The sequence below is a fragment of the Oryctolagus cuniculus genome, chromosome 5, assembly GCF_964237555.1.
Source record: "Oryctolagus cuniculus chromosome 5, mOryCun1.1, whole genome shotgun sequence".
Classification (NCBI taxonomy): domain Eukaryota; kingdom Metazoa; phylum Chordata; class Mammalia; order Lagomorpha; family Leporidae; genus Oryctolagus; species Oryctolagus cuniculus.
In genome coordinates, this window is record NC_091436.1 from 141,102,081 (window position 1) to 141,117,346 (window position 15,266).

At 36.9% G+C, this 15,266-nt stretch overlaps 1 pseudogene; it reads left to right on the top strand.

Moving 5' to 3' along the window:
* The first annotated feature begins 14,042 nt into the window (after positions 1 to 14,042).
* On the top strand, positions 14,043 to 14,991 carry LOC100339319 (olfactory receptor 2G3-like; annotated as a pseudogene).
* The last annotated feature ends 275 nt before the right edge of the window (positions 14,992 to 15,266 follow it).

Genomic DNA, 15,266 nt, shown 5'->3' on the forward strand with positions numbered 1-15,266 from the left:
GCCTTAACAACAGACTTGGAAAGGCAAACTAAAGAATATCTATTAGCAGAAAAATCTCTGGAAATTTTAGTCAGACCAAAAAATTTTGAAAAATTAAAAACTGTTGAAGATTTATGGAATACTATTAAACAATCCAACACATGGGTCTTAGGAGATACTGAAGGCATGGAAAGAGAGAATGAATTAGAAGGAGGTTTCAGTGAAATAATTACAGAATACTTCCCCAGTTTGAAGAAAGGGATGTCCAAATACAGGAAGCACATAGAACCCCTAACAGACATGATCAGAAAAATCTTCACCCTGACAAATTGTCATCAAATTTTTCACAGTGAAACACAAAAAAAAGATTCTAAAATGTGCATAAATTCTGCAAATTAGTATTATGTAATATAATAATTATTATTGATTATTATGTAGTCATTGTTTCTAAGATGTTATAATAACACAACTTACACAAATTGACCATGAAAAGATTATTGAAGGGATTGCCATTGCTTTCAACAAATGCCCCTTAGTTACTTCAAGGAACTAATATTTAGCTGAGCAATACCATAACATAATGCAGTAAAAGTGTGTTATCACTTGACTGAATTACTATGTACAAGATAATCTAGATATTTCTATTCCCCAACAGGAAGAGGTACATTAATTTTCTATGAACAACTCTTAACAATTTTAGAAAATGGTACTGGAAGGCTCAGTACAGTGTGGTAGTCCTTAGAAAGGGAGAAACTAATTAAAATAATGACCAAAAGTGAAAAAAATGATTTTGGCATAGTACATTTTTGCACTTTAATTCCCTGTCTTTCATAACTCTCTAATCTTAAGACATCAACAATGTCACATACCTTTAATCATAACATCTCAGAAGGAACAGTAGATGGTTATTGCTTCTGATAAGCCACTCTCTTATTTTCCCTACATACTCTTTATAACTGCCCAAAATTCAGAAGATGTAAAGATGCCCCATCCTCTCCTCTAACATTGTGCACTGAGGAGCCTTTGTTGCAATCAGGGACCATATCTGACCTGAGGAAGGTTTCTTTTATCCCATGAGAGAACATAACATTCCTCCTAGCAATTCCCTCAGTGACATGTACACACACACACACACACACACAGGCAATAGAAGGCTGGTCTGATTAATGATGATTCTTTTGAGCCTTCTTGTTTACTGTAAAACAATGGGTTATAAATATACTTCAATTCTCTGTGTTCTGCATCCTTATCCTGCCACTCTCCCTAAGGAATGTATATTTTTTTCTTACTGGAGAGTTTCAGAAAAGAGTTAAATTCTATTTCTCTAGAATTGTAATGGACAGGTCTTTCCTGGTTTATAGACAATGGGAAGCAAAAGAAGTAAATGCAAAAGGCAGATGTTAAATATAACCTGTAGTACTGGCAACTACTCTCATGGGTTATTTATGTAGTATGATATGAATTAAAATGAAATGGATTTTGCAAACAATTCTATGAAGGCTTTAATCTATTAATATAAAATATTCATATTTGAATTACTGCCTGAATTAAGGATAATAGTGCTCAAAAATAGTTTTGAAAAACTAAGCAACTTTTATGCCATATTATGTTTAAATTAATATTTCCAGATTATTATAAAAATTCCAATTAATTATAAAGCTTTGTCACACATAACTTTGCCAAAGTCCCTACTTGTTTCTAGTAAAAGTAAACACAATAAAATGGAAAGTAAAAAATTTATACTTGTTTAGTAAAAGAACCAGGTAAGGGACTGAATGCCTATTGTTATTTTAAAAAATGGCTGACATTGTTTGAGTGTCTTTCCCACATTAATGTGTTAGAAACTTAATTCCTCAATGCAGTAATGATGGAAAAAGGGGCCCAGTAGGGAATGTTTTGATGATGGAGTTGGAACCCTCATGAACAGTGAGTTTTCATGCACAAGCGAGTTCTCTCTCCCATGGGACTTGCTTAGTTATTACAGCAGTGGGTTATTGTAAAGCAAGGCTGCCCTTATGTTTTGTCTCTTACACAAACACCACTTATCCTCCCACCTTGCACCATGAATTGAAGCAGCATAAAATCCTTACCGGAAGCTGAACAGATGTTGGTGCCATGCGCTTATACTTCCCAGCTTCCAGAATTGTGAAACCAAAAAGACCTTTATTCTTTACAAAGGACTCAGTCTCCAGGATTCTGTTAAATCAACAGAAAAGACACTGGATATGGTACTGAGTATGTGCTGTGTAGATAGTACACAGCAAAAGGGAAAAGGTCGAGAGGAAGAAATTTATTGGTATAGAAAATTCCTATTGCAGTTCCCTGAAATGAAATAAGCACAATGCATTTATGTAATTCCATGGTAAGCAATTATTGTCCAAATATCACCATTAAATAAGGTCATTCAGGCAGTGGGATTAGTGTGCTTATATAAGAGGAAGAGCATGATATCATCGGGATGGCAGGTAATCATATTCTAGTTGTCATCCTCCAACAATAACACCGATTTTTGCAACCACACACAGATAAGAATATTTTGTTGTTGTTGGGGAGAAGTATCAGAGTTTAGCTGAGGTTCCAGAAGACAGATGGAGCAAATGATCTAATAGTGGATGCATTGAAGGGGGAAAGAAGAAGAGTTTCATTTTATGGGCATCAACCCTTCCCCCAAGGTGTTACAGTTTGGTGACATCAGGTCTTCTTGACCTAGATTTCTTCAAACAGAGATAGCAAGAATGAAGTGGTTGTCCGGCTTTGCAGCTTTGTGAAATGACACCCAGGATACCTCTTCCATTTTGTTTCACTTAGAACACCAAATAGATAGGCATGGCCGAGTCTTCTGGGTCCAGTAGAAATGGGAAGAAAGGGAGGGAATGCATAGCAACTGGTGTGCAGTTTTCAGTAACCTGTCACAGATGTTGCTAACCAGCTTATGGACTTCATTTAAATGGAGGCTAGGTTCAAGTTCTTGTTTCTGATGCAAGAAGGAACTTGAGGCTTAGATGTCGGTAGAGGTGGGCAGAGAAGCAATATTTACCCGCACTCTCAAGAAGTATGGGGATGCTCAAGAGAGCTGCACTAGAGAGAGTTTCAGGACCATCACTTTATATAAACTGCAGGCATACAGGGTAGTGTCTGGAGTGTGCTTTTATTTGAGTTTGGGTGGAGCTTAAGTACCACTTATTTCTTTGTCCTTTTTCAAAAATCTTGGAAATGTCATGGCATCAGGTAGATGATGGGTATGCGAGTGTCAGCCATGGTAATTTTATTATGATCTTAAAATTAACTAAATGATATCACAGGGATATATCCAGCCACCATGTTGGTTATTTTTAATGGCATCAGGGAGTGGGAAACTGGAAGCTGTAAGCTGTGATTTTTCCACTGCACAAAAAGGGAGTGGGTAGGACAGAACAGGCAAGGCTGCAGGAAGGGGCTGATGACTTCAGTGCCTCCTTGCTGTTTACCTCTCTGCTTATGACACTACCAACAGGCCAACTCATTAACCTTGCAGTATGATTTGTTTGAGGACTCCCCAAACCAGCTGGTATGTTCTATGTGCACCCTGTACCTCTTTGTAAACAGTGACTGGTCAGTTCCTGAGAAATTTTGCTGAATTTTAAAGGACCATAATTATGTTTCAATAATGTTCTTTATTTTTGTTCACACTAAATTTGCTGGTGCCTTGATCTTGGACATACCAACCTTCAGAACTGTCACAAAAATTTCTGTTGTATATGCCATCTACTCTATGTTCTTTTGTTACAGTAGCTCAAGTGGAATAGCATAATAATGTTGCTGAAATATTCTACATTTTTCCAATTTTCTGTTTTGTTTTTGAAAGTTACTAACTAATAATGGAGTATGGAATCCCCCAAATGTAATTATGAATTTTATTCCTTATTTTCATTGTCATTTTTTGTTTTGTTTATTCAGAAGTGCTGATATTAAGAACATACATGATTAAGATGATTATATCTGATTAATAGTTACATATTTGAAAGGCAAGCTAGTGATAAGAAAGGCAGAGAGAAATCTTTCATCCAGTGGTTGGGTCTCCAAATGAACAAAACAGCTGAGGCTGATGGAGGCAAAAGCCAGGAGCAGGGACCTCAATTGGGTTTCTCACATAAGTGACACAGACTCAAGTACTTGACCCGTCATCTTATGTCTCATAGGTACATTGTCAGGGAACTGTATATGAAGCAGAGTAGCCAAAACAGGAACAAACACTCCAATATAGGAGGTAGGTGTATGAACAGCAGCTTATGTTGCTGTGCCACAACATCCGCAACTGTTTCCAAATTTTGTGTATATTAACCACTTTCAGTTTGTTTTTAGGTATTACATAGTCAACTAAGTCAGTTTTATGCTCTTCTCAAACATAAATTTTAGAAGGATTTCCTGTGTCTAGTTAATTCCCACATAGTTTATGATTACTCTTCATAGAATACACATACTCCATAGGTTTATAACTAGTGATTTACAAATGATGTCGTTATAGTATATATACACATATATCACTCACAAGCACAAATATTTACTTGATGTAATAATTTTGCATATGTTTGGAGTACATTGCGACACTTCAATACATACACAAATTGTTATGATTACAGCAGGGTAGTTTTATGTCAATTACCTCAGACATTTATCATTTCTCTTTGCTAGGGACATTGAAAATCCTTGTTGCTAGATATTTTGAGATACTTAATTAATTGATCTCAACCATAGTTATCCTGTGTGCTACAGAACATTAGAAGTTATTCCTCATATCCTACTGCAATCCCGTAAGTATTAACCATCTTCTTTATTCTCATTGCCCATAATCTTCCCAGATTCTTGCTGATAACCACTAGTTTATTTTCTGTTTCTACAAGATAACATTTTAGCTTTCATATATAAGTAAGAACATGTGATGTTTTATTTTTCTATGCCTGACTTAACATAATGCACTTAACATATGCACTTAACATAATGTCCTAAAATTCTATCCATGTTCTTGCAAATTGTAGAATTTCATTCTTTCCTATTGCTAAAAATATTCCATTGTGGACATATGCCAAATTTTCTTTATCTAGCCATCAATTTATAGACACTTAAACTGGTTCCATATCTTGGCTATTTTATGAATAGTACTATTTTTAATAACAAAGTGCCTGTCTTATCATTTGTTTAATGAGAGAGAGAAAGAGAGAGAGAGAGAATGATTTCCCATCTGCTGATTCTCTCTTACAAATGCCTGCAACATATTTTCATGTGTCTATTGGCCGCTTGGATTTCATCTTCGGAAAAATATCTATTGAGGTCCTTCACCCATCTTTTAAGTGGGTTTTTGTTTTGTTGTTGTGGAGTTTCTTGATCTCTTTGTAGATTCTGGTAAGTAATCCTTTATTAGTTCCATAATTTGCAGATATTTACCCCATTCTGTCTGTTGCTTCTTCACTTTCCTGACTGTTTCTTTTGCAGTACAGGAACTTCTCAATTTGATGCAATCCCAGTTGTTACTTTTGGCTTTGACTGCCTGTGCCTCTGGGGTCTTTTCCAGGAATTCTTTGCCTATGCCAATATCTTACAGGTTTTCCCCAATGTTTTCAATTAATTTGATGGTGTCAGGTCATAGATTTAGATCCTTAATCCAAGTTGAATGGATTTTTGTGTAAGGTGTAAGCTAGGGGTCTTGCATCATACTTCTGCATGTGGAAATCCAGTTTTTCTAGCTCCATTTGTTGAATAGATAGTCCTTGCTCCAGGAATTGGTTTTAGATCCTTAATCAAATATAAATTGGTTGTAGATGTTTGGATTGATTTCTGGTGTTTCTATTTTGTTCCATTGGTCTATCCATCTGTTTCTGTACCATTACCATGCTGTCTTGATTATAACTGTCCTGTAGTGTGCTTGAAATCTGGTATTATGATGGCTCCTGCTATGTTTTTGTTGTACAAGATTGCTTTAGCTATTCGAGATCTCCTGTAGCTCCATATGAATTTCAGCATCATTTTTTCCAGATCTGAGAAGAATGTCTTTGGTATTTTGATTGGTATTGCATTGAATATACAAATTTCTTTTGGGAATATGGACATTTTGACGATATTCCAATTCAGAACATGCAAGATTTTTTCATTTTTTGGTATCCTCTTCTATTTATTTCTTTAAGATTTTGTAATTCTCATCGTAGAGATCTTTGATGTCCTTGGTTAAGGTTATTCCAAGGTATTTGATTTCCCAAATGGAAAACAGACACATGAAAATATGTTCAAGATCACTTGCCATCATGGAAATGCAAATAAAAGCCACAATGAGGTTTCACCTCACCCTGGTTAGAATGGCTTACATACAGAAATCAACTAACAACAGTTTTTGGAGAGGATGTGAAGAAAAGGCATGCTAATCCATTGTTGGTGGGAATGTAAACTGGTAAAGCCACTGTGGAAGACAGTTTGGAGATTCTTCATAAACCAAAAAATAGCCCTACCACACGACATATCCATCCCACTCCTCAAAATCTACGCAAGGGAAATTAAATTGGGAAATAAAAGAGCTTTCTGCACCTCAATGTTTATTGTAGCTCAATTCACAATAGTTAAGGCATGGAATCACTCTAAATGCCCATCAACAGAAGACTAGATAAAGAAATTATGGGATATGTACACTATGGAATACCACACAGCTTAAAAAAATGAAATCCAGCCATTTGCAACAGAATGCAGGAATCTGTAAAACATCATGCTGAGTGAAATAAGCCAGTCCCAAAAAGGAACAAATGTCATTTGTTCTCCCTGATCTGTGACAACTAACTGAGCACCTAAAAGGAAACCCGTAGAAGTGAAACTGACAATGACTTGATAAGCCCTTGTCCTGACTTGCAAGGAACAGCTTACTATTTTATTCTTTTCAGTATTTTTTTTCTACTTAATACCATTGGCTGATCTCTTTAATTACACACACTTATTCTTAGGTGTTTAAATTTAACAAAAAATTGATCCCTGTTAAAAATAAAAGTGAAGAGGGGGAGGAGATGTATAGTTCGGCCCTCACTCACTCAGACTTACCCTAATGGTAGAGTTAGAACCGTGCCATGGGTTTCCAAATTCCATTGGCAGGTACCAATGCCATCTAACTAATTAAAGTGATCAGTTTTAGTTCATAATTGATCATAAAGATAGGATTGTCAAAGGAATCACATAAATAAGACCAGTGTCTGTTAATAATAATTGATAGAATTAAAAAGGAGAGAACAACCTAACATGGGAAGCGGAATACACAGCAGACTCATAAAATGGTGAATGCCCTACACAGCACTCTGGCCTCAGAATAATCCCTTAAGACATTTGAATCTGGCTAAAAAGCCTATGAGAGTTAATCAGGCATAGAAGTCAAGCCACTTTGGCAAAAAATGACCTAAATGAAGATCTCTGTGAGTGAGATCCCAGCGGAAAGAACGAGCCATCAAAGAAGGAGGTACCTTTCTCTGAAAGGAGGAGAGAACTTCCACTTTGACTATGGCCTTATCTAAATAAGATCGGAGTTGGTGAACTCAAGAGGATAGCCTTGGTAGCTCATGACAAGAGCCTCATGTGATTGCTGACGTCATAAATAAGAGTGTCAATTGTTAAATCAACAATGGGAGTTACTGTGCACCTACTCCCCATGTAGGATCTTTGTCCTTAATGTGTTGTACTATGCAAATTAATGGTAAAAGTAGTATTCAAATAGTATTTTATACTTTGTGTCTGTAGGTGCAATCTGTTGAAATCTTTACTTAATATATAATGAGTTGATCTTCTATATATAAAGATAATTAAAATGAATCTTAATGAAGAATGGAATGGGAGAGGGAGTAGGTGATGTGATGATTTGTGGGTGGGAGGGAGGTTATGGAGGGAAAAACTGCTATAATCCAAAGGTTGTACTTTTGAAATTTTATACCTATTAAATAAAAGTTTTCTGAAAAAAAAAAACAAATGCCTACAACAGCCAGAATTGTGCCAGGTTGAAGTTAGGAAGTTAGGAACATAAATCTCAATCTTTGTCTCCCAAAGAGTGGTGGGGAACCAACCACTTGAGCCATCACCTGCTGCTTCCCAGTGTGCAAATTGGCATATAACTAAAATTGGCAGCAGAACTCAGACTCAAACTTAAGTATTCCAATGTGAGATGCAGGTGTCCCACGTAGTGTCTTAACTGCTATACAAAATGCCAAACACTATGCAATTTCCAACCATGTCTGTTCTTAGGCATGTTTCTATGACATGATCTCACAAATCTTACCCTACTATCTTGTTTACAAATATTTTTAACAAATGTTAGTCAATAAACTGTTTTGTGTCCGAATGATTTGAATATATTCTGGAATAAATCTAACTTAAGGATTCATAGTCTTTATTATACTGATGTACTTTGTGAATTTCTCAGAAATGTATGTTCTAAGTCTTTCACTTATGCATTCAGTGAACATTTTGAAAAGTTGGGAAATGCTGGACAAATTACAAAATATTCTGAAGCAGTCTCTGAAGCAGACTCATATGTAAAAACCTTATTGGCATATTTTGATTTGTGATAAACATCTTCAATTTATGAGGTCTTGATAATTAATATAAAGTATTATTGCACAGTATTTTAAGTTAAAAGTAACAGTGGCAATTCCATATAAATCATGCCTCCTCACATATACCTTGCTAAGGTTGGGAACTTTATTTTCACTGTATTAAGTGTTTATTTTAGTATGTGATATGAGAGCCTGACAATGTTTTAGATGAAAGTTCTAAGTGTTCAGTGATCCTTCCCATACAATTTCCATGGGAGTCCATTACTCTTGGTCACTTTTGTGCTTGGTACTAATTGCCCCGTGAGGAATATAGGGTTCCCAAAGCTCCAGTCTGGACCTATTATCACTTGCTGCTACAGTGGTGAATTTCAAATGATTTCAAGCTCTAGAAATAGTACTTTGTTCCAAATTTGTCTTAGAATTAGAGATTAATTTTCAGAAAGTTGTGATGTGGGAAAGCACCATCTTCTCGACTCAGAAAATTAATTATAAGAGCAAAAGAACAGAATTTTCAGAGGTGAGGAAATGGTGAGAACTATACCTTTTCTCTTTCCTATCTACCCTAGTACACATACTTTCTGTAGAGAAAACATAATTATTATTTTCTTCAGTTGCTTGTGTCAGCCTTCCTCATTCCAGCCAATAAGTCACTGAGCCTCCATGTCTACTTGTACTAAATGTTTTTCTTTCTGGATGAAGTAGGGTATTTATTCTTATTATTTTAGAAGAGAGTTTTATTTGATAAAAAAGAAGAGAGTTTTATTTGAGGTAGGGAATATTTTTATAGCTGCTTTTACTTTGAATAGTGTACTTTCAGGAAAAGAGAAATGCAGAAAGAAATAAAGAAGAAGAAAAAAGGGTAGTTTTGACTTTGACTACCCTTTGGGGGAATTTCATTGTCATTCTTAATTTATAAAATTTGTATACAATTTCATGAATATAAAACCTAAAAGCATAAAATTCTTTTTTTAACTTTTATTTAATGAATATAAATTTCCAAAGTACAGCTTATGGGTTACAATGGCTTCCCCCACATAACGTCCCTCCTATCCGCAACCCTCCCCTTTCCCACTCCCTCTCCCCTTCCATTCACATCAAGATTTATTTTCAATTATCTTTATATACGGAAGATCAGTTTAGCATACATTAAGTAAAGATTTCAACAGTTTGCTCCCACACAGAAACACAAAGTGAAAAATACTGTTTGAGTACTAGTTATAGCATTAAATCTCAATGTACAGCACACTAAGGACAAAGATCCTATGTGAGGATTAAGTGCACAGTGACTCCTGTTGTTGACTTAACAAATTGACACTCTTGTTTATGGCATCAGTAATCACTCTAGGCTCTTGTCATGAGCTGCAAGGCTATGGAAGCCCCCTGAGTTCACCGACTCTAATCATATTTAGACAAGGCCATGGTCAAAGTGGAAGTTCTCTCCTCCCTTCAGAGAAAGGTACCTCCTTCTTTGATGACCCATTCTTTCCACTGGGATCTCACTCGCGGAGATCTTTCATTTAGTTTTTTTTTTTTTTCTCCCAGAGTATCTTGGCTTTCCATGCCTGAAATACTCTCATGTGCTTTTCAGCAGGATCCGCATGCCTTAAGGGCTGATTCTGAGACCAGAGTGCTGTTTAGGACATCTGCCATTCTATGGGTCTGCTTTGTATCTCACTTCCCATGTTGGATCGTCCTCTCCCTTTTTGATTCTATCAGCTAGTATTAGCAGACACTAGTCTTGTTTATGTGATCCCTTTGGTTCTTAGTCCTATCATTATGATCAATAGTGAACAGAAATTGATCACTGGGACTAATGAGATGGCATTGGTACATGCCACCTTGATGGGATTGAACTGGAATCCCCTGGTATGTTTCTAACTTTACCGTTTGAGGTAAGTCAGCTTGAGCATATCCCGAATTGCACATCTCTTCCCTCTCTTATTCCCACTCTTATATTTAACAGTGATCACTTTTCAGTTAAGTTTCAGCACTTAAGAATAATTGTGTATTGATTACAGTATTCAACCAAAAGTATTAAGTAGAACAAACAAAAAAAATACTAAGAGGGATAACATATTAAGTTGCACATCAACAGTCAGGGCAAGGGCTGACCAAGTCACTGTTTCTCATAGTGTTCATTTCACTTTAACAGGTTTCCAATTCTTACACAAATCCTGAAATTGTAAAATTTGTTAAGATCCTGAAGATATGTATTCTTTCTGATAAGTCATAGTTTTGGCTTCACATGTTACTAAGCCAGGTTATTTATGTTTGTATATGTACAGGGGACTTCAGAATAGTTATATAACATGGAATTAAAATATATTTATTTTACTCTGAAATTTGGAAAGAAATTGTTCTCTCATAATACGAATTTTCATGAAAGTTTTGAAGACCGTGTGTGTATATGGTATATGCTATTGCTTCCATAACTCTCCTAATTATTCCATTTATTCAAAAATGCTGTAGATAATCCACTTGTATTGCTTTAAATGTAAGATGCAGTAAATTATGATGCTTATGAGTTCAAAAGATTGAATGGAACTGGGCTGATTAATATATAGGGACGTGATGACTATATTTGACTAAAACTAGGAGATACATAATTGTTACCTTAAGAAAAATTCCTAACATTTCCGGGAAGGATACTTTGCAACACTTTATGCTTAAAAACAAGCCGATATAATTGCTAAATACATTGACATTGCTTGATCAAGTAATTGGAGGGGCACACAGTGAGGGAATAATGCATGTTCTTTCTAACAGAAATGTGTACTTTAATGAGTATTATAATATGTATATCAAACAGTTATATGTTTAATATATCTTGTAAACAACTTTTGCTAATTAAGAGGGCTATTTAAGAAGCAAAGCAGTTTAATAGAAGGAGTGAGGCGCTAGTTTACTCAAAATATGTTTATTTGTTGCCTACTTTGTTAAAAACTAGGCTTGCAGTAGTGAATATGAGAGACATTGAGGAGAAATATTGTAGCTTGTGAAGAGATTCCTTTACATCTTAGGATACAGGCATGCCCAGTGGAATAGGCCCTCCTGCAAATTGACAACTCTTTTTCATTTACATTTATTTATTTATTTGCAAGGTAGAGTTACAGAGAGGCAGAGAGAGAGAGAGAGAGAGAGAGAGAGAGAGGTCTTCCATCCGCTGGTTCATCCCCCACGTGGCTGCAATGGCCGGAGCTGTGCCAACCTGAAGCCAGGAACCAGGAGCTTCTTCCAGGTCTCCCACATGTGTGCAGGGGCCGAAAGACCTGGGCCATATTCCACTGATTTCCCAGCCTATAGCAGAGACCTGGATTAGAAGTGAAGCAGCTGGAACTCAGACCGGTGCCCAAATGAGATCCAGGCATGCAGGCAGTGGCTTTACCTGTTTTGCCACAGTGATAGCCCTGACACACTCTTAAAACAAGGTGATTGAGGATTTCAGAAGAGAATTATTTTGTACGCGGTAATGGAGTTCTTGTAAAATGTTGATCCAAAATGAATGTCACTGAGTGAGTAGACTTTGATAAAGTGGAGGAAATTGTACATAGAAAGAATGAGATAGGATTGCCAGAGACTTGTTACTCTGCTACTTTATAATATTAAGTGTTATACAGTTTACACCCCAAATACAAACCCATCAAAAATGAATTGTTCAAAAAACTCTAACTTTAATTAGTATATGAATGAGAAATTCTAAACATGTTTTTAATAAGGCAGAAAAAATTATCTTCAACTAGCAAGAATTTTTCTTTCTGTAGACTTTGTAAACACACTCTAACTAGATTGCCAACTGATTAATGGGTACTAAGATATAGATAGATAGGAGTAAGAAGCTCTAGTGTTTATGGCACAGTAAGGTGGTGACAAATAATGTAAATGTACCATATATTTTTCTATTAGAAATTAGAAGATAGAATTGTGGATTCTTTCACTATAAAGAAGTGTTAAATACTTGAATTGAAATATATATTTACCTTGATTGGATATTATACAATGTATATATGTATCAAGCCATCACCATAGTACCTACCTAACAAATATGTACAAATTTTTTCAAAATTTTTTTTTAATCTTTTCTTTCCTTTTTTTTTTTTTTTTGACAGCCAGAGTGGATAGTGAGAGAGAGAGACAGAGAGAAAGGTCTTCCTTTTTGCCGTTGGTTCACCCTCCAATGGCCGCCGCGGCTGGCGCGCTGTGGCCGGTGCACTGCTCCAATCCGAAGGGAGGAGCCAGGTGCCTCTCCTGGTCTCCCATGGGGTACAGGGCCCAAGCACTTGGGCTATCCTCCACTGCCTTCCCGGCCACAGCAGAGAGCTGGCCTGGAAGAGGGGCAACCGGGAAAGAATCCGGCGCCCCGACCGGAACTAGAACCCGGTGTGCTGGTGCCGCTAGGTGGAGGATTAGCCTATTGAGCCGTGGCGCTGGCCAAATTTTTTCAAAATTTTTTCAAAATTTTTAAAGTTTTTAAAAAATAAAAAAATAAAGTACATAAAAGGAAAATTAAGACAAAGCTGTAACTTTAAATTAAAATATAAATAGATGCCTAATTTTTACATTAGAAGAAAAATGCTGAGGAGCTAACATTGTGTTGTAGTGGTTAAAGCCACTCCCTATGACACCAATGTCAACATATCATTGGGCACCAGTTCCTGTCCTGGCTGCTCAACTTCTGATCCAGTTGAGAAAGGTGGTGGAACATAGCCCAAGTGCTTGGGCCCCAGTCACCCACATAGGAGACAGGGAAGTAGCTCCTGGCTCCTGGCTTCAGCTTGGTTTCAGCTCTTGGCTATTGAGGCCATCTGTGGAGAGAACTAGCATACGGAAGAGTTCTTTGTGTGTCTTTGCTTCACCATAACTCTGACTTTCAAATAAATAAATAAATCTTAAAAGAAAAAGAAAAAAATGTTTAAAGGAAACTATTGAATATATAGATGGAATCAAATAAGTAATTAAAGTATGATGATTTGGTATCTCATATTTCATCCTTAGCTTGTTTTTGAAAACTGTGTCCGTCATGGTAGGGTATTGAAATAAACATGTTAAACTTTTCTCAAAAATATATCTGATCTTTATTTGCTAGTTTATTACTGACAACAGATAAAATAGCTATAAATTTGTTTCTTGATTTGACAATACCTCCTTAAAGATGCTGCTGATGAAGAAGAGGGTGTAGGTCCAGAAAAAAAGAATTTGGAAACAATGAGAAATTATTAATTATTGATAACTTCTTGTATTGTTTGTTTGATGTAACTATATCATTTAACAGTTCTTTTTAAGTTTTACATACTTTTACTTTCCTCATGGAAACTTACAAGAACTCTCTCATGTCTCTCTCCCCTTTCCTTCACCCCTCCTTCCAACATCTCTTCCCCTCCACCTTGTCCCTCATATTCAACACACACCCATTCTCCACCTTGAGCATCAGTTTCTCTTCAGTGTATTTCTGATTCCAGTCACATAACACTAACACTCCTATATATTTTTTTCTCCATTCCTCTCATGAGTAGGGTGATGAAGACAATTAATCAGAGCTTGGGAGATGATTTCATACTGGTCGGCTTCTCTGATCAGCCACGGCTTGAGAAGATCCTCTTTGTTGTTGTGCTGATCTCTTATCTGCTGACACTGATAGGCAACACAGCAATTATCCTGGTCTCCTGTTTGGATTCTGTGCTCCACACCCCCATGTATTACTTTCTCACCAATCTCTCCTTTGTTGACCTCTGCTTTACCACCAGCATCGTTCCCCAGCTTTTGTGGAACCTCCAGGGCCCAGCCAAGACAATTAGTCCTATAGGCTGTGCCATTCAACTCTACGTGTCCCTGGCACTGGGATCCACTGAATGTGTTCTCCTTGCAGTAATGGCATTTGATCGCTATGCTGCTGTTTGCCGACCACTACATTATGCCACAGTCATGCACCCACGACTTTGCCAGTGTCTTGCAGGAATGGCGTGGTTGAGTGGCATAGGCAACACTCTGATTCAAGGCACCATCACCCTTCAGCTACCTCGTTGTGGGAACCATATGATCTATCACTTTATCTGTGAAGTACCTGCCATGATCAATTTTCAATTTGGCCTGTGTAGATGTTCATGCCAATGAGGTCCAACTCTTCATGGCTTCCTTGATACTGCTCCTCCTCCCCTTGGGGCTCATCTTGGTCTCCTATGGGCACATTGTTCAAGCAGTGATGAGGATCAGATCAGCTCAAGCCTGGCGTAAAGCACTTGGAACATGTGGGTCCCACCTGTTGGTAGTTTCTCTTTTCTATGGGACTATCACCGCTGTCTACATCCAGCCCAACAGCTCCTATGCACACAATAAAGGAAAATTCATAACCCTTTTGTACACTGTAATTACACCCACTCTCAACCCTCTCATTTACACTTTGAGAAACAAAGATGTGAAGGGAGCTTTGAAGAGGCTGGTGAAAAAAGATAAGAGTACAGTAGACTGATACATTCTCATGGGGTAAAGGTTCAGCCTGGCCAAAGGTGGAGGTGCTATTGAAAGCATAACAGAAGACATTGCTCACAGACAGCCTAACATCAGTGCTGCAAAACTAAACTCACAAGACATCTGGAGAATCCATAAGCAACTAAAATTGTTTTTTTCATGTCTGTAAGGAATCCTATCTAGACTGACATCTTTGTTATCTGCAAGGCAATCAGTCTGCCCAATAAAATGCAAACAAGGCTTGCTGTTCTCATAATCTTTGCAGCTAATTTTTTC